Raw genomic sequence first — 20,417 nt, forward strand, 5'->3', positions numbered from 1 at the left:
TGTGTGTAGTTGTTAAGGGATCTACCTCCGTTCACAGAATATGTGTCCACCAGGACTGCTTGACAAATGCCAACATTCCACAGGTGCCATCATGTGGACATTCAGTCCTTCACAGGTCATAGATGTGTTAATGCACTCCTCCACACTGTAGAGGTGTGCAGCACTACTGGGGTTGCTATAACTCACTGGGTGTGGCTGTTGTGGACACAACTGCCATTATTGCAGTTACTGTTGCATCTATCCCCCCACATAGCTGTCTGTAATACTGTACAGTGTATGTAATCAGGTTATTAGTTGTTGTTTACAACATTCACAGTAGTTGAGCACCTCACACCCTCCTAAGGGTAGGGCTATGCCACCGGCATTGGCACACACATGTTACTTAGGTGAGGACCACAGTAGAGTGAGGACAGGGGCATACAACATGCTGTTAGCATGTTCAATGTCATCCACATTGCAGACTGCATATATAGCACTGTGTGGTTGTGCCTATCCTGTCTTGGTGGGATTACATATGCAACAGATGTGTTACCTGCACGGGGACATACCTCCACGTTTACAGTCTTGTTCCTGTACTGCATCCAAACCAAAGGCTCTGTGTGTTGTACCCAGCCATGACATGTGTACCACCCAATACACTTACTAGTGTCCACTGTAGAAGGCCTGCTGACACCACTACACCCATCAGCCATGTGGCACATGGACAAACACAACACAATCAGAATAGATACTGGCGACAACAATACAACATTGTTAATTACAGCTATGATGCATCATGGCTGCACAGCTACACCTTCCAAGATATTAGCATTTCCCTTTATTGCTGACAACATGCTACACATCATTCCATTGCTACACTGTTGTACAGTCACCCTGTGCATCAGCACCATGTTAGCCTGTCCTTGCATCGATGTTACGTATGTCAGAGAGTGGCACAGGTATCATCATATGCACAGGTTGTGTTGTTGGTTTGCCAGAGGCCTAGGCCGAACCATACAATTGACAACGTGTGTGTGTGTGTGTGTGTGTGTGTGTGTGTGTGTGTGTGTGTGTGTGTGTGTGAGGGGGCTGAGTACTGTTATGGGCCACTGGTGATGTTGTGTGTGCAGGTATGTGGTTGTCCTAGATTTTTTTTTTATGTGTGTGTGCCTGCATGCACACAGTTCTGCGATGTGGCTGCCCTATACAGGGAATTGTGAGACAGCTGCAGACTGTACCTGGCAGGGTTTGCAGTTCACTGTCTCCTGCCACGGACATGGGACCTGTGCCTGGCAGGGGTGCTACAGGCAGTATCAGGTACAAAGCCAGATTGAGTACTGTCCCCCAAGTTTGACAGACATCCACTGGATCCAGGTCCCTCCTGGGACTGGCCAGGGCCATGTGCGCATGGTCTGCTATGATGGTCTGTAGACAGCACTCCCCACACAGTGCTGGGGCTGGTAATGCCACTACAGGAGCGGCTGTGACTGGTGGGACGTCCACACCGACCTCCAATTGCTGGTGTTGCTGGCATATGTCCACATGGCCATTGCAACCATCCCACCCTGTCCTGATGCATGGACATGACATTGTGGATGAGATCTAATGTTTCACCCCACTGTCTATCTATGATCTCGGTGTAATTATGGATGGCACCTGCTAGGTCACAGACGTTGTCAGTTACAGAGGTGCGATGAGCCCTCTGCACCCTTAGACCCTGCTTGGTGTACCATTCCCTTCATGCCTGTGCCTCCATGACAGTCTGAAACATGAGTGTGGTTGAAATAGATGTGGTACATCTGCCAGGGGCATGATGACCAGCAGTGCTCTGATGAGCACCCCTGAACATCTGCCTATGCGATACCCCACCAGACATCTGGCTATGGCTGCTGTGTCCTGACACACATGCCATAGATACTACACTGTCTTGGCCAATGCCAACCATAGGCTGTCCCTCAGCTAAGGCCAACGGTGATGAGGTATGTAGAGGCAGTGTGGATGGGGTAGATATGTGTGGGTTGTCAATTGGTGGCCCAGTGGCAGCCCCTGTTGACCCTTCCTGTGCCTCAACACACCTATCCTTATGGTCACTGTCTGTATCAGTGACATCAGATTCCCTGCAGGGGGTACCCAGTCCCACCTCACCACCTGTGAGGGGAAAACAGAGAACAGACTGTAAGACCTGTACATCACCACTAAACAGTACACACACACACACACACACACACACACACACACACACACACACACACACACACACACACACACGTGTGTGTGCAGATATGGCCCTACCCACACACACACACACACACACACACACACACACACACACATGCAGTTGACCTACATGGCAACCCATACACTCCACCAGACAGCACCTATGGACAGCTCCCACACCCCCATAACACACTCAATAGCAGGCAATGGTGCAGTACAGTATCATACACAAACCTATAATTACACACATGTCAGCATGCAGGACATGTGGCGCTCAACAGCATGCAGTGCAACTGTAGTCAATCCCCGTTACCAACATTATACATGGCTGTGATGCATGGCTTCTATTAGTAGGGGATGGCCCTCCCCCTGGAACTCACTGCACCCATGTCCACAGCATTTCTGTGCATCTGTTCAGCACCCTGGCATGTACTGTGCACCATACCTCACAGGTGTACACACTATTGCAAGATGTGTAGCTGTGTGTCAGTTGTGTTTCCGCTGCTGCTCACAGCCTCTGTGTGTTTCAGGATCACATGTGGACACATGTGTTTAGTGAATGCTTGATGTGTATTCACATATGTCATCATCAGTGGTGCATGTATGAGTGATAGACTACCATTAGACTGACCACAGACACAATGTTCTGTACCTATGGTGAGTGTAGAGACCATTATTGACTATGATTGAGCCCTGGCTGATGTTGCCTGTGGTACACATAGGTTCATAGGTGAGTACTAGTCTATTGGTACTGGGGCCTACATAAGCCTAGCCACAGGGGTTCTCAGCCATGCACCACCCACTAATGTTATTCTCCTGTGCCCCTGTCAGGCTGTAGCACATACATACTACCCAGGGTGAATTCTCCATTTCCCATCCAATTGTCAAGTGTTTCTGTAAAGAGGGCCAATGAGTATCATTGCCTGACATGTATGGGTAATCCATTCCAGAGTTTTGGGATTCCCCAGGACAGGGCCCTATCCCACCAGTATGTTCTGGGTAATGTGTTGATGAGGTTTAGGTCCCTGGAGCATGTGTTAGCAGAGGGAGTGGGATGCCTTTATGTGTAGCATGTTCAACTGCTCTGTGTATGACATAGCTAGGTATGTTGGGCAGATGTCAGCTGTGCCTGGGCAATGTGCCCTGGAGTGTAGCCACAGTTGTCTGAGATGGACTGTGTATTGCATGTGTTTGAGGCTGGTAAACCCATTAGTGAGGGGTGTGCTCTGTTAGTGTACATGTATAGCATGTGTTATGGATAGGTCTGTTGGATGTGTACATGGCCTACAGCTTAGCTATGACATGCACAGTGAATTGCCAAGCATAACCTTAAACCATACTCACCGGCATCCGGCTGCTGCCTTGCTGGTATCCCAGAGATACCTACATTGAGATGGGATAGAGTTGATATCAGTGGCCACAGCTGTGGTATTGCTACAGGGTGGCTGCAATATTATAGTACAAAAACAGCTGAAGTACACAGTACTACAGATTATGCATTACTGCTTATCAGTACTACACAGCAACAGACCCCACATCTCACATATGCATGATCTACATGTACAGATGCATATGCTACAGTAGTCTACTGATATGCCCTGGAACCTTACCTGCATGCTCCATGTCTGGTGTGTGTGTAGCACCCACCTCCATGACTGTATAAGTCTGTAGCTCTTGTGGACGGGCAGGTGCTACCAGGCTCATGAGCAGCTCCTCCACTCTGGTGAGGGGGGATGGATGTTATGGCCCCTCTATGTTGCAAGGTGGTCACCCCACATGGCAGCGGCACGGCGACGTACTTGGCAGAGCAGGTCACTGCAATGGTGGCGGACCTGCTCATATGTAAAGCTGTGCATCCCCACCTCATTCACCCTGCAGACCACATCATTCCACATAGCTGTTCTCTCCTGCTGGTCCTGGCTTGTACGTGAAAACAACAGCTGGTAGTTGTGGATGATGCTGGTGATTATAATTTCCTCCTCAGTGGCACTGTAAGCGGGATTCCTCGGGTGCGCCATACTCCCTGAAAGACATAATGATGGAAATATGTCTGAGCAACTCATGTGTCACGTTTACCATAATACAATACACATATCAGTCTCCCACCACCATATCAGCTCCAACATAATGTTCACACAATGCTAGTGGTATGTGTCTGGTATATGTACCATTGGGAAATATATTGCATTGTATAACACTTTTTGCTATGTGTTTATAGACATGCTCCCTCCTGTGGGGACACTAGAGTTGCTGGGCTGTTACAGGGTATATCACCTGCATGCCATTGTCACTGCCACTATGTTTCCACATATGCATGTGGTAGGCCTGCTATGTGATTGCTACACATCTGCCATTCTGTGATATTGGGAATATCTATGCATGCTGTTGGACATGTTCTGGGATTGTGTGAAGTATTACAGCCCACATATGTTCCATGCCAGTTACATACCAGTATGTGTAGGGGTTATTTGCCTGCAGGAACACCACTCCAACCTAGTGTGCACATGTTACCAGTCCACATCACATCTGTGACCCAACATGGAACCTCATTAGCTACTGTTCCATCACTACCTTCATGTGGAACCACCTCAGGGGATGGTGTCCCCCCATGGAGCACACACAGACATATGTCTGTCACCCATTTAGGAACATCTGGACCACACTCATGTGCCCTCTTTATTTCACAGCTGAACTGTTCTGCCTTGCTGCAACACAGACAGGTGTTACATGTGAACACAGACTAACATTAGGGGTGTATATATGGTGACAAACATTAGATAAGCATATTATACTGCTATGGCAGTTGGGCATGCTATGCTACACTTTAACATGACTGTCCTGCAGGGTGTGTGGTCTCTCACCCATGTGTCTATCATGGCAGTATTAATACCCCCACCAGCCACTGGCCACAGTAATTTACAGAACACAGATATCATGGGTCACATATTTGTCATTCACTGCTGGTCTGCACATTTGACAGGTATGTCCCACTGCCCACAGGGACTAGCACTACTGTCCAGTGCAGTTGTTGAGCAGAACAACATTACAGGAACAAGTACTGATGGCACATATACATCCTTTTGCAGTATACATCCTATTATTCTATGCCATATACTACATGCCAATAAATGCATATCTGTTTCATATACCTGTTATGTTTTTTCTGCTGTAACACAACCTTGAGCTTTGTGACCTTTCTTGAATTTTTTTTTTATTTTTTTTTTCCTCTCTCTCTTTCAGTCTCTCCAGTAGAGTGATTGAGCTGGCTTGAATAGATTGCAGCATGCTTTTGTTGGTATTGCACATGATCAGGTGGTGGCCTCTGCACCAGTCAGTGTCCACCAGTTGCTATTTGCATGCAGCCTGTTGTGTAGTACTTCAGATAACCACTATCATGGCAACCCTGTACTATAAATTGCTGCCTTCTGTGGGCATTGTCCCTTCACCTTTACAGTATGGATGACATACTTCCTGTGTGTGGACATCAGTGTTACAGACAGCAGGTAGCAATACCTCTTACAGCAGAACCTGCAGACACAGGCCAAATCCACATTTGGGTAAGGTTCCAGACCTACAGACAGTGTGAGTAGCATTGTTATGTGCAACGTATCTTGCTGTTCTTACAGGGTTTCTGTGTACATGGTACTTTTTCATGGACTGTTGTCTGTCTGCATAGCTCTCAACTGTGGGCCTATCCATATGATACCAGGGGGATTGCCTGTTAGGTTTTTTTCTGTGCACCACACAGGTATTGTCCCAGATATATCTGTTGCATTCTGTCATTTGAGTGCTATTAGTACATGGCTACATCCATTTGTATTTCAATGTCGTAACCCTGCATAAGAGTATGCTGGAATGAATCCTGTAACATCAGCAATTTCCAGGGTGTGTAACAGCAATAATGCAAATATGGCCCTATTTTCCTGCCTCTGTCCTCCACATATATGCCAGTCTTTGTCCTGCTGTGATACAGGAAGGGTTGTTAGGTAATGGCCTATCATTATTTACCGCTAGCATTACTACTGTCATCCCAGTCATGTCATGGACTCCCACACCAACTGTTGGGCTAAGTCCATATATATGGGGGCAACAGCTGGAGAACACATATGTGCCCTTGTACATTCCAGAGGTAAGTGTGTGGTACACAGTGTTCCTTGCCCTTGTATAGCCTTTTATGGGGGGGGGGGGTTCTGTGACATTAACCTAAGCTATGGCACCTTTTCAGGGATATAACTGTTAAGACAAGGGTCATTCAGTGTGATAGTGAGATGTTAGGTTAAGCAATGTTATGTACAAGATACTGTGACATTAACACAAGTGCTACTCTTCTCCCTAGGGCTTGACTACAGGGTGTAATTGGAGGCTGTTGAAGGTACATTTGTAATTGTTGATTGTTATGTATCCTGAAGGCAAATCCTGTTTATACTGTTGTACTAATTGAAGGCCTTGGCCTGGACAGTATAGTATGGTATATATACACATTGCTTGCATCTACTGTTTTGTGTGGGCCTTGCATTCATGACTGATTACATATTTCAAACCTTATGTGGTGTCAGTACTGGCATACATTATTGTATAGTACATAAATAAAGGTTATCTGTGTATGCATACCTGTGTGTCGTGTCATGTCCTTTGAATTGTGGGTGGATATATGTTTAATGTCAGTATTCTCATTTGTGGGAATGGTTGCCACACTACACATTACATACATATGAACATATGTATGTATCGATATACAATTGATGTTATATGATTGTGAGTCATACATTACTATATATATCTACATATAGCTGTCCATCTGTCTACATTTACAGATATATATCTGTCCATATGCCCATGCATGTTCGGCTGTTGAACACATGGGGAATGTTCGTGGGGATATGCGGACAGCTATGAGTGGTCTCACTCATTTATTTATGCATTCTTCTGTTCTACTTTGCAGGGGTGTGTTTATTCTGAGAGCTCTGCTCTCAGACACACCCTCTGCACTCATCCATGCTCCGTGTAGCATTAGGAGTTCAGGCAGCATGCCTTCATTAATATGCATGGCACATTGACGTCCTCCTCTTAAACTGCCGCTTCTGTGCAGGACTAGATTAGTCCTGCACAGAAGATTAGTCACTTTGGGAGAATGTATACAGATATGTTGCTATATGTATGTATAGAAGTGTGTGTGTGTGTGTGTGTGTGTGTGTGTGTGTGTGTGTGTGTGTGTGTGTGTGTGTGTGTGTGTGTGTATATATATATATATATATATATATATATAAATATATATATATATATATATATATATATATATATATATATATATATATATATATATATACACACTAATGGCACCTGTATTAGTCTAGCAGGTATGCTAAATTCTGCTTAGTCATAGCCATAATGAGATTTTAAGCTATGACCAATTACATGTGGCACCTGAATTAGTCTAGCAGGTATGCTAAAATCCTTACCAAAGTTTTTCTACTTAGTCATAGCCATAATGAGATTTTAAGCTATGACCAATTACATGTGTGCATATTTTGGTAATGTATTTTGATAATTTATAGGGGTGGCCACGATGGTGTAGCAGTTAACCTCACAGCAAGAGGTTCCCTGGTTTGATCCTTGGCTGGGGTGCCTTCTGTGTGGAGTGTGCATGTCTTCCCTGTGGTTGTGTGGGTTTTCTCCCGGTGCTCTGGTTTCCTCCCACATCCCAAAGACATGCTGTAGGTGGATTGGATACTCTAAATTGGCCCTAGGTGTGAGTGCATATGTGTGTGTCTTTTGTGGAAGGTTGGATGCTGGGCTGGCAACACGACACTGTAAAACTCCACTGCCAAGCATGAGCGGACAGGTGATCCACTGTGACGACCTCTAACTGGGAAAAAGCTGAAAGAAGAAGATTTTGGTGATTTTTTTAGAAGAGTCCTGTACTTTCAAAATGGCTGTCATCAGCTAGCCACTTCACTCAAGGTATAGTAAGAGGGATGAGCAGCAATTGTATGAACTTCATACTACAAATTTCAAATTCACTTAATGCATACTATATTGCTGGGTGAAATCATTATTTATGAATAATTAATATATAAAACAATTTTAAATATTCACCTTAGTGTAGGTAAATATTGATGTGAATGCTTCACATTAGAGTGAAGAGTTGAAATTATTGTTAATATTAGCAGCCCTTGCAGGTCTGTGTCCTTCCTTCCTGATATTGACTACCTCCTAAGTTTGCATTAAGATCAGTACATGAATAGATACCCATCCCTACCTATCAGCAGACACTGTGGTCTCCCTGAATGAATCAAGGGGGGAATATTCGGTTCAGGCTGTGAAAATGTATTCAAGTTAAACACCATAAACTCCAAAAGAAAAATTAAAGATCGTCAATGAATTGTCAAGTTTGCTGCGACTTTTCATTGCTCAAGAAAGGCGCCAGTCGCATTCTATAAAACATAGAAAAACGATTGCTTGAACTAAGCATGCATTATGTGGAATCAATAATAAACAAGTTAGAAATAAATAAATGAATGAATGATGCGCATTCATATACAGATGTAAACAACTTGTAGTTTCTTTATTTTTTTTTTCGTTATATCTTCACAGCTGATGAGGAATGAGAATGTAATAGAAGTTAGGCACAGAGGGAAATGTTGTGTTTGGCCAAAGGTGCTTGTAAGTGGAAAGCATAAAAATGCCAGTATAACCAAAAAAAGAAATAATTTATACATGCATATCAAAGCAGTCATAGGTACTGTGATAAATAATCTATAAAGTAATACAGAAATAATAAGAAGCATTACTGTGAAGAGCCATTAAGAATGCAATCAATAGTAACAGGACACTCAGCAGCACTATGAAAATTAAATAAATAATATTTATTCATTTTAAAAAAATGCATATTTTACAAGCACTTATGATTCTGTCTTGTCTTCATACCCCTCTTTATCCCTCTCTCTCTCTCTTTTTATGCGTATGTCTTGTGTCCCTCCCTGATGTCAGCCCACCATATTACTCTTGCCTGTCTTTGTCTTTTATGTTTCATCAATTCCATAACTCTTACCAAAGCCTCAGTCCTATACCACCTTACCTTACTTTTCCCCAACTTTCCTCTTACATAAAAAAAAAATAGAAAAAAGGAAGGTCTGCCCCTGGAAAAAAAAAAAACATAGTACCTCTTCTTTCCCACCTCCTGTAGTACAACTCTCTTCATGCCTTCCTTCTGTGTGTCCATTGTCTAATTTCTCCCTCAGTTCTATCTTTCTTCGCCATTTCCAATCTTATAAAAGACTAGTCAGGGTGTACACATAAAGTCAGTCTTAGATTCAATAAATAAAACCTTATAGCTGTTTTAGATTACTGCTAGAAAGCTGCTCTGAGTGTAAGTTGTTTTAAATTATCTCAAAAAAGTGTGTCTGAGCTTTTGTACACTGGCACATTTCAAAAGTAGCCAAAATAAGCTGAGACTATAAGTGCATATGGTTTCTACAGCATATAACTACACCAGTTTTAATCCATTTTATACTACTGAAGATAAGTGAATCTTGTGTGTGTTTCCATGCAGGACTGAGATTTTCCATAATCCGCTCCATTCGTTCGCACTTAGCCATTTTGCATATAGGTACAGTAGTGTTTTTGATTCATTGTCCTTGTGCTTATGTGAATCACAGAATTATGAACACCTTGTCAGGAAAGGAGATACTGCTTGCCCAGCTAGCTAGAATTTTGTAAATAATTATATGTTATTTGTGAATATCAACATGATTTATATAAGATACTTGTGTTACAAATGTATTAGAACTGTATGTCAGGTGCTGGTACACAAGTGTGTGATGAAAAGGTTTTTGCAAATGGCTTAAAATGTAAACACAGCATGCCCTACTAGAATAAAACAGAAATGTACATACACTATTGTAACTATTTAAATGTATATATTTTAACAGGGAAAACTGAAACACAGAAGGTTAACTTGCAAAACTTCAGAAAAAATAGCTGAAATTAAATTACTTTATGGCCTAGCTTTCAGTAGTAGGGGTTTTACCTGGGATAGAGTCAGATGACACGAAATTGTGTCATTCTGCAAGCTTACCCAGCAGTAATATTTCATATATTAATTTGGGAAGTCTCTGAGAGACAGACTGCTTTCTCTATTCTGTCTTGGACCTGACAAGATCCATTCACCACACATCTGCCTTGCTACGAGTAAGTAAGTCTAGGGAACAGTATAATTCTCTTGGATATAGTCAGGAATATAGCAAAGCTTACTTTAGATATTTTTCTTTATTTATTTGAGACTGTCCTGCAATATAGTTTTAAATATTTCCTGTGATTTTGACCTCTGATATCACTGTAAATATATACTGAGTATTTTCTTGTCCTTTTACTATTTATTATTAAATATATTTAAACCTTACATTGATGCTGATCTGTCTAGAGATATTTAAGTTCTGAGAGTACTTGCATATTTATTTGGTGACACTGTGTAGGCTACTCCTAATAGCCTTGCTCTTGGTCAAACTACCATGTGTATTGATAGTAACATTACACAGTAAGATTGGATAGCCTTTGTTAAAGCCCTTAAAGTAGCTGATAAGAGTGGCTGGTGCAGTAATAACTACCTTATAGTCTGGACAGAAGGAGGCATAGCTAGTAAACCTGTGCCAGCCTTTCCCATGTGTGTGTGTGTGTGTGTGTGTGTGTGTGTGTGTGTGTGTGTGTGTGTGTGTGTGTGTGTGTGTATAAATCAAACCTGAGTGTGTCAGTTACTTGAGCAGAGACACAAAGCACTGGTGGAACAGAGAGGGTGCAGGAGGTCTTGTCTTGACCACTCAGCTGAGATCTCAACTCTATAGCTTTGCCAGTGGGGAGTTTTAGTAGGGATCTGGAGAAAGAGGGAGAAACCAGCCCCAGGCTGACTGTGGTCTCTGTGTGCTCTTAAGAGAAATTGCACTTGATGCAGAGAGCTGCATTTGAAAATACTGTGTGTGCACTTGTCATCCTCCCAACATACATCCCCCACTGGTGCCAGTGGTGAGGACTGAGGTTCCTTGATTACCGGTCCAGTGGTAGGTTGCCACATTTATCGGTTGGCAGTGGTAAGATCACCACATCACATATTAGGATTCATTGATGTGGAAATTGAATTCCTGTAGCCTATAAACAGTGGTCACTAAGGAAGGTGTTCATACTCTGAAGCAGCCACACAGTGAACATTCATAGTTCCATATCATAATAGTTTTATTTATTTTTTGTTAGGTTAGTTAGTCAGGGTGAGCAGGCAAGGATGTCAGCAGAGGAGTATGGCAAGCTGACAAGGAGCCAGTTGGCTGAAATGTGCCAAGACAAAGCGCTATTGGTTTTACAAGGATTGGGGCATTCCAACTTGACTAAAGCAGAAATGAGCGGAGGCTTATTCACAGCTGCATCACAGACCAGCAACCAGGAGGACAACTAGACTGGCCTTGGGGAAATATAACTCTCAGAAAATGGACAGTTCAACCTTTTCAAAGATGACTTAAAAATCCATCTGGAGTTAAAGGGACTTGAACTGGATGCCAGACGTTTGGAAATAGAATCAGCAGAGAGGCTGAGACAACTGGGGGCTAGAGAAAATGAGAAACTAAGATGTTTGGAGGCTGAAGAAAATGAGAGGCAGAGGCAACATGAAAAGGAGATGCTGACTCTTTGCCAGGTTCATGGAGGTAATGGGGAAGGTGTAACCAAACCTCAGAAGCAATAAAGGTCAGTAAATTTCTTCCACAATTTACAGAGGGTATAAATATTGATAGTTTTATTAATATGTTTGAAAGGGTATGTAAACAGTATAATGTTGACCAAGGGCTCTGGGTATGGTTCCTGACCCGCTTACTCTATGGAAAAGCTGTAAGTGCTATTTCTAAATTGCCTGATACTGATTGCTTAAATTATAATACTGTTACAAATTGTTTATTAGTGTTTTAAGTTAACAGCTAAAGTTTATAGAAAAAAAAGTTTCCTGAGAATAGATGCAAGACAGAAAAGTGTTTGTGAATATATTGCTGAGTTAAGCACTTATTTTCATAGATGGGTGAGTGGGTGTGCAGGTCACCACTTCTGAAAGGCTGGCAGACCTTTTGGTGAGGGAACAAGCCCTTAGCACTTTGCCTGAGGACATGAGAATCTGGTTAGTGTATAAACAATGTAACATAGCAGATGAGTTGGAGAAAAAGAGAGACCTATACCTAGTAAGCAGGGCATCACTGCACAGGAAAGGGATAACCAGTGCTGCTCATGGGTCTAAGGGAACCCATGGTGGGCAGCCTACACCACCCTAACAGAGTCTGCCAGTAGCAGAGGAAGCCACTAGTTCAGGTACATGGCCAGGACCAAGGGTTAAATGTTTTAAATGCAACCAGCGGGGCCATGTGGCATATAGATGTTCACAGAGGCAAGGTGGGGAACAAAAGGTGGGAGAGCCAGTAAGTGGGAAAGACAGACTGCCAGCAGTAAGTTGTCTGGAGACAACAAGTATTATATCCTATCTTAGTAGATGGGAAACAGGCCACAACTAAGAGAAACACAGCCTCTGACCTAACCATTGTGAAGCCTGCAATGGTTAAAGAGGAGCACTACTTGTTTGGGCAATCTACTCCAGTCAGAGCTTTAGGAGGGACCCCATTCCAAATACCTTTGGCTAGGGTTCACCTTGACTGGGAGGGTGGAAAAGGAAGCAGACAAGTAGGTGCATTTGAGGATATCCCTGCAGATGTCCTGATACAGAATGACTTTGATAATGCAATACCTTGTGTGCATGCAGTTACATGCAGTCAGGCTTGGAGACAAGCATGTGGGTCTGGTAGCCTGGGTGGGTACCCAGACAAACTGCACACTTGAAGTCAGGTCTGGAGAGGTGGTTACTTCAGGGAGGGAGCTAACCTGTAGCAGTGAGACTGAAGGTGAGCCACAGCTCCCTTGGACAGAGTGACTGCAAGAGCAGAGGTGAGTAGTAGTACCCAGGCTGACAGTGAGGCACCGCTGTCAGAAAATATCAGACTTCCTGTGGAAGGGGATGTTGGGAAAGGTTACAAAGAGATAGTTGAGACAGGCTCAGCTCTCAGACCCTACATTACATCCTTAAGGGAGGTAGCCAGAGAGGGACCTAATTCTCAAGGAAAGGGAGAATCTATATTCGGAGACATGGCTGAAACCAGCCACCAAAGATGAAGAAATTCTCCCACCAGGGTACAATATCGTAAGGGTTGATCGTGTAAAAAAAAAGGGAGGGGGAATAGCTGTTATGTATAGAAGCTCACTCAATATCATACTGCATCCTAACCAACCCCCTAAGGTCGCCAATGCAGAGACAATCACCTTAAAACTATGCTTAAATAACCAAAAAAGTATCAATCTTTTAGTAATATATATCCCCCCAGGGAACAACCTAGAAACTATGGAACAAATACTAAGCTGGCTAAACGCTAACTACCCTCAGGAAACCATTGTTCTGGGCGATGTCAACATCAACTGGACCCAATGTTCGGCACAGACCAATCCTATGACTATTAACCTACACGGCTTTTCCCAGAATATAAACTCTACAACTAGAATAGGAAATGCCCCCCAAAAAGAGAGTATACTTGACTGGATTCTTACTAATGCCCATACGCATAAATATACCACTGGGACCCTTCCTAATGATCTTAGTGACCATCTTATCACTTTCATCATTAAACATAAATTTATCACCATAAACCAACCCATCCATAGACTACTAAGAAACAAGAAGAAATTTGAACCTATGCAATTTGCTGCTGAACTCAAAGCCTGTAACTGGTCTAAGTTAAAAACTCTATCCCTTGACGAGAGTGTGACATTCTTTAATGACACGTTCCTAAACATTCTGGACAATCATGCACCTAACCGACTTACTAGAACTAAGGTGCGGATAGCCCCCTGGCTAACCAGGGACACTAAATCCAAAATTAAAATTAGGGACAAAGCCTGGGATACATGGAGAGCTACTAAGGCACCTCTAGATCGTATAAAATTCCAGCAGCTTAGAAATGAAACAAAAAAAGCTAGCACACTGGACAAAAAGAATTATTTTTGTCACCTCCAAGAAAAGCACCAGAACAACCCAAAGAAGTTCTGGGCAGGCTTAAATAATCTCCTCCACCCAGGGAAATCATCTACACCTACCCCAGAAACACTTATTGGTAAAAACCCAGAAGTCGTAGCCAATACCTTTAACTCCTTCTTTACTGAAACGATTCAAGCTTTAGCCAGTCAACTACCCCCCCCTCAACCAATACTACCGACGACACATTCCCTTCCTTTAAACTACAACACATACCCACCTCCTATATTTGAACCTTATTAAAGAAACTTAAACCTACCACCCTCTCAGCGGACCGACTTCCTGCTGAATACCTGCAAATTGCAGCTGATGCCATAGCCTACCCTATCTCTATCCTGATTAATCGAACTATCTCCGAAGCCACCATCCCCTCCATTTGGAAAATTTCCTATGTCATACCACTCCATAAGGGAGGCCCTTCCACTGAACCTTCTAACTACAGACCAATAGCTATACTGTCTCCATTAGCCAAAATTATGGAACGTTGTGTCCACAAGAAGTTTCTTCGCTACCTCACCCTAAATAAACTTCTGACTAACTCGCAACATGGCTTTAGACCCCACCATAGTACAACTACCGCCCTCCTTTCCTTCACCGACTCAGTCAACAAAAATCGTAATAACAAAAAAATATCGTCAGCTCTGTTTCTCGACCTGTCAAAAGCCTTTGACATGGTCAATCATCAGCTTCTTCTCCACATGCTTGAAACCCTACACTTTGACTATTCATCTCTTAACTGGTTCTCTGCTTATCTCTCTGGTAGGCAACAAGCAGTCCAATGGCAAAACAAGCTCTCTCACCTACTACCCAATACCATAGGAGTCCCCCAAGGCTCCATACTAGGTCCCCTTCTCTTTTCCGTGTTCATAAACGAACTTCACACAGTCATCCCTAAAGCCACCTGCATCCAATATGCGGATGATTCCACCCTTTTATGCTCACATATCTCTCTCCCTGAACTACAAGTAACAACCCAACACTGCTTTTCCACAGTAGAAAAATGGCTCTCAGGGAGGAATCTCATCTTAAATCCAAAAAAAACTAAGCTACTACTATTCTTTCCTACCTCTGCCCCGACACCTAATCCCAACAATGCTACCTTCCACGTCCAATCTAATAATGGTACCATCATTGAGCCTGATACGCATACTAAACTACTAGGGGTCACCATTGATGACAAGCTCAGATTTAACATGCACATCAGCCAGACAATTAAGACCGTAAATAAGAAACTTGGATCCTTGTATAGAATCAAGAACTTTTTAACCCCCAATGCTAAACTAACCATTGCCCGTACGCATCTCCTCTCCACACTACTGTATGCCTCTCCTGTATTTTATTTTCTCAACAAAACTGACATAAACAAACTCTCCGTGACCTATAATCACATTGCCAGATTTATAACTGGACTTCCCTATAGAACACATCATTGTCTTAACCTAAAAACACTTAACTGGTTAGAATTACCCAACCTCCTCAAACTGAACCAACTCACTGAAGCGTTTAAAATTATTAAGGAACCTGATAAAACCCCCTCACTCAATAAGCTATTGACCCCCTATTCTAACCTAAGCAGTCTTCGATCCTCTAACAGACACCTTGTACAAACCATCAAATCTTACAACAAGGGGGGCGTTGCTCTATTTGCCAACTCTATAGGTAAGATTTGGAACTCCCTCCCATATAACCTTAGACTTTCTACCTCCCTTTTTCAATTAAAAAAAAATCTAACTCAATTCTTTAAGGCACAATGGCTATGTTCATGCGTAAAATCAGACTAGTCTCTCCTTGAGCGACCACTTATCCTACCACACTGTACTAACTTGGGCTTCCTGTTCCCTTGAACCTAACCATTGCTCTTTTGACCATTAATCCCCCTGTTCTTTACAGCATTATTCCTCTCTTCTTTGACTGTTCCTTTATACTCCATTGATATTATACTGTGGCTGTTATGATGTATTAGAGTCTAATAACAATAATGTTCCTCTAATGTATGTTTGTAAAACTGAATGGACCTTAGCAATTTTAATAATATGAATTAGCATCTGTCTCCTATTGATGTGTAATCCTACTTCCATACTGTTATGCCTGTTGAGTTTTTTTTTCTCTTTTGTCTCCTCATCTGTCTCTTCATTACATGTATGTATATTGTAAACCTTTTTGTAAAATGTTTGTAAAACTGAATGGACCTTAGCAATTTTAATAATATGAATTAGCATCTGTCTCCTATTGATGTGTAATCCTACTTCCATACTGTTATGCCTGTTGAGTTTTTTTTTTTCTCTTTTGTCTCCTCATCTGTCTCTTCATTACATGTATGTATATTGTAAACCTACTTGTATATTGTTATCACTGTGGAGCTTTTCTCCCCGGGCCTCCGCTGAAAAAGGACATGTATCCAGTCGGACTATCCCGGTCAACAAATGTAAAATAAATAAAATAAATAAATATATAATGGGACAAAGGGTTACTGTATAGAGAGTGGACCCCTGAGGGAGGGCTAGAGGATGAGAGAATACAGCAGTTGGTAATATCCAGAGCCTACCATCTGGCACTTCTAGACATAGCCCATGACATTCTCTTTGCAGATCATATGGGCATAAAGCATACAAAGAGACATATTATGCTGAACTTTATTGGCCAGGGATTTCCAGAGATGTAACCATTTACTACAGGACTTGTGAGTAGTGTGAAAATGTAGGCAAGGGAGGAGACAAGGTGAAAGCTCCTTTGATGCCTTTGCCTGTGATTGAGGAGCCATTTCAGAGGGCAGCTATGGATATTGTAGAGCCTCTGAGTACCCCAAGTTCCACAGGGAAGAAGTACATCCTAGTGGTAGTAGAGTATGCTACTACATACCCTGAGGTGGGGGCTCTGTCCTCCATTGAGGAAGAAAAGGTGGCAAATGCTTTGTTAGAGATTTTTAGCAGGGTAGTTTTCCCAATAGAAATAATGACTGACCAAGGTGCCAATTTCATGTCAGACTTGCTGGCTTGTCTGTGGGAGCACTGTGGGTTGAAGCACCTAAAGACCACCCCCTGCAATCCCCAGACTAATGGCCTTGTTAAGAGGTTAAACTCTATACTAAAGACCATGCTATAGGCATTTGCAGACCAGTTTAAGAGAGAGTGGGAAAAATATCTGCCCCATCTGTTTGCTTACAGGGACATGCCCCAGGAATCCACAGGCTTTTCACTCTTTGAGTTGCTGTATGGGCATAGGGTGAGGGAACCTCTAGATTGTATCCGTGATGAGTGGGAGGGTGAGTGTGAATCCCACAAGGAGTCTGTGGCATATGTCCTAAACTTCAGGACAAGGCTCAAGGAACTCATGGGCTTGGCCCAGGAGAACCTGGCAGAAGCCCAACAGCATAAAAAGATCTGGCATGACAGGAATGCTTGAGATAGAGAGTATGCTGTGGGGCAGCAGGTTATGGTTCTCATTCCTGTCAGACACAACAAGCTGCAAGCAGCTTGGGAGGGACTCTTCAAAGTGGTAAGGAAGGTCAGTGCTGTTAACTACATGGTAGAACTGCTAGGCAGGAGGCAGGGGCACAAATTGTACCATGTTAACACCATAAAACCTTACCATGATGGAAAGGCCCTGGTGCTACGTATTTGCAGTAGAAGGCAGGAGGAGTCTGAGGGGGATCTATGGCTACAGAGAGCAGGCCAGCAAAATTCCAAATTACTATGGTGGAGCCTAGGGTTGCATGCATATGATAGGACAGTGCAGCACTGTACTTGGGTCAACAATGCCAAGGCAGCTGGAATCTCAAGACAGGGAATGGGGTAAAGTATTCCCAGATAGGCTCATCTCTATCAAGCAACGTTTTTCAAGGGTCACTTGAAAAACTAGGTTGAGTCTTGAGGTGGGGGGATGTCATGAATCGAGATACTGACAGCCCAGCTATCTGGAATTTTGTAAATAATTATATGTCATTTGTGAATATCAACATGATTCATATAAGATACTTGTGTTACAAATGTATTAAAACTGTAAGTCAGGTGAATATCAAACTGCTGGTACAGAAGTGTGTGTTGAAAAGGTTTTTGCAAAGTGCTTAAAATGTAACCATAGCATGCCCTACTGGAATAGAACAGAAATGTACATACTCTATTGTAACTGTTAAAATGTGTATATTTTAACAGGGGAAACTGAAATACAGAAGGTTAACTTGCAAAACTTCAGAAAAAAATAGCTAAAATTAAATTACTTTATGGACACAATAAAAAGATGTTGGGCAGGATTCACGAAGCCTCCGTGTAAGAGATACAAGGCTTACATGGAGGCTGCAGTTAAACGGTGTGATGTCAGCATGTCATGCATATGCATGAGGGCATGCTGAATCACACCTAAGGCTAACACGGTCTGTGGAAGACAGTAGGGGGCGTGTCCGTAGCCAAGCCCTGCAAGCGGACACGCCCCCAGAAGAGTAAAAGTGCCCAAAGTAAACACCCACGACAGAGGCCATGGAAATGTGAATAAACACAACACAACACATACCCCCACAGACTATGAACATAAAATATATAAATGAACATGTTATATATTTTTTTAAATCGTAAAGATGTTTGCCCGTGAGTGCGCTCGTTTGCACGGGCGTGCCCATAGCTTAGCCACAGTTAGCAGTCAGTGGAAAAGCATATAAGAACTAAATATGCAAAGTAAGCCAAGAAGCAATAGCGTAGCGGTAGAGACGTCAGCTGAAGAGCAGGCAGTCATGGTTCAAGCCCCCACAACATCAATTTTTATTTTTAGTAAAATAAGCACGAAACAAGTCCCTGACAAATATGTACACATATAAAATTATATTTTATGTAAAATGTAATGAAATAGTCCATATATTTTGAAGAAATGTGAGATAACAAAACAATAAAAAATGCGAGATGTGCCTATAGCTGAGCTACAGTTTAACAAGGTGAGTGCATCTGCCCGTAGGTGAGCAGTGGTTTAACATGCTGAAACTGTGTGCCCCTAGCTGAGCTGAGTGTAACATGCGTGCTAACAGCCAAATGAAGCGTAAACCAGCGTACCCTGTTTGTGCGGAGATGCGCACCGCGCCAACAAGCTAACCGACGGGCAACGTTGAGCAAGCTGTATCAAAACTGCCTTTACACAGGCACACCCCCTAGCCTGTCTAGACAGTCATAAAATATAAAAAGCAGTGGCCAGGTTCAAACCCAGGATACCATGCACCATATTCAAGGTACTGAACCACTAAGCCATGCCAACAGTACCTAGAAAGGCAGTAATAGCAAATATATAGGAATGAATACAAAGTGGAGCATGACAAAGCAGGTTTTGTGAAGTTGATACAATTCCAAAATGGCCAATCAGAGATAAGTGCGGGAAAAATGTCATATATAAGCCCCATAGGCAGGAATACACAGCATAAACGACTGTAGAACTAACTTGCAGCCAGAATGTCAGGAGTAGGTGAGGGTAGTTGCTTTCGAGCACAGAGGTGGGGCATTGAGGAGTCAAGATACATGGTCTGGCTCCTAGTCCACAATCATGAGGCCCAACTCATGCAGGGCCAGGTCCTGTGAGGAGCATATAGGGCTGAGGCGTGGGACCGGTTGGCTCATGATCTCACCAGTGCCACAGGGATTGCAAGGACTGGTGAGCAGGTCCGTCACCACCATGCGGACCTGAAGAGATGTAAGCAGGACCAATTGAACCTTTGGATCCAGGAGGCCCGGCAAATGCCCAACTGAGTAAGTTACATTTAATTATGTATGCAAGAAATTAAACTAGCTGATATTATGGAGATGTGTATTCCAATATTACTTCATTTATATTACAGCTGCAGGTGTCCGTTCTGCGAACCGCAGAGCCTATGGCGATTGGCTGCTGCGGTTGCGCCACCAGGCAGGTCAGTAATTCACTCCCAGTAACTGTAAATAAATATAAAAGTATGACAGTTAGCAAAAGAGTGCAGTGTATTCACTAAGTAATAAAATGTGCAAGTAACAGTGTAAGAGTGTTTGCAAGTATTGCTTGATTACCAAAGTCTGTTGCAGTCTGTAATCCAAACAGAAAAATGAAAATGTCTGAAATAAAGTCTGAAATAAAGATGCCCCACTTGTAATATAATAGTACACAACCTGCAGCA

Source organism: Protopterus annectens, chromosome 3.part0 (genome assembly GCF_019279795.1).
Source record: "Protopterus annectens isolate FY-2018-M chromosome 3.part0, PAN1.0, whole genome shotgun sequence".
NCBI classification, from domain to species: domain Eukaryota; kingdom Metazoa; phylum Chordata; order Ceratodontiformes; family Protopteridae; genus Protopterus; species Protopterus annectens.